Here is a 1,138-nt window from a genome sequence, read left to right as displayed (position 1 = left end):
CGAATTACAGCCGCTTCGGGCAGCTAGCTTCCAATCGGTGAAAAAAGTTCATGCTTAGCTATATAGTTCGCTTGACGTAGTTCCACTGATGTATCAGCTACTCGAATTGGCCTTCCTCGCGTAGAACGACAGTTTTCAGGGTTTGTTTGTTTGTTTGTTTGACGTTTAGACTTGAATCATTCTGGAATCACTGTGAACTTTCACCCTATGAGAAAGCGCATGAACCATTTTCAAAATTGACTTCTACCACCACCTGCTCACTCATTCTGTAATATTCAACTTTAGTCAATCAGTTTATTAATTGTCTTCGTGCATAACTTAAATTTAGTTCTACAGGGAGTCTAAATTGAAGAACTGTCAATAACGGCTTGTCGTCACTAGCTAGGGGAGAAAAGTTTCCTCAAATGAGTGAGTGCTTAGCTATTTGCTGAGAATTAATTGCTCAAAATTGTAACTGCAAGCATAGAAATAAGTCATGTTTAACCCGAGATTCTAGCGCTCAAATCCAGATCCTCGCTCAGACGCATAGCTTCTTCTCAGTTGTCGTCGATCTGTTTGCGTGGCTGCACTTGTCTGGTAGTCCGATACCCATAAGCTTAAATTTTATATTTTGACATTCGACTTGCGAGATTCGAAACCTCATTAACTGTGAGAAATGACAAAATTCTTTATAACTGTTGACACCACAGTGATCGTATCCCGCTGAAATACGTGGACTATCGATATCGCGTAATATTAATCTGCATTCACCTGGGATGCGACCTGCAATTATACAATGGTGGAGAAAGGGTTGACAGGGTTTTCTGGGCTGAACAGACATGTTAGGACTTTGAGAATATGCGTCACCTCTTTATTGATTATTGCCACACTTTTTATTGCGATAATTTTACTAACAGTTAAGTTTATTTTGGTAGCGATAAACAATAAAACGTTAGACAAACAGTGCTAAGAGTTAATCGCTAAGTTACATTTGTTGCAAAAAAAAGATTTGGATATGTTCAATTCAACAAATCGAATGTGGTTTAGCGTGGTCTGTACTCTTATCGACAACAATACGCATCATCACTGGCCAAAATGCTTTGGACTCACCAGGCGCAGCCGAGTGAGTCCACAACATTTTGACCACTGAGATGACGCG

At 39.9% G+C, this 1,138-nt stretch overlaps 1 pseudogene; it reads right to left on the bottom strand.

The window, feature by feature from the left end:
* Positions 1–828: 828 nt before the first annotated feature.
* LOC138047242 (uncharacterized) overlaps positions 829–1,138 on the bottom strand; it is a 21,503-nt pseudogene continuing 21,193 nt past the window's right edge.

Source organism: Montipora capricornis, chromosome 4 (assembly GCF_036669925.1).
Source record: "Montipora capricornis isolate CH-2021 chromosome 4, ASM3666992v2, whole genome shotgun sequence".
NCBI lineage: Eukaryota > Metazoa > Cnidaria > Anthozoa > Scleractinia > Acroporidae > Montipora > Montipora capricornis.
The sequence above is the reverse complement of the archived record's forward strand: the minus strand, read 5'-3'. Positions and strand labels throughout refer to the sequence as shown.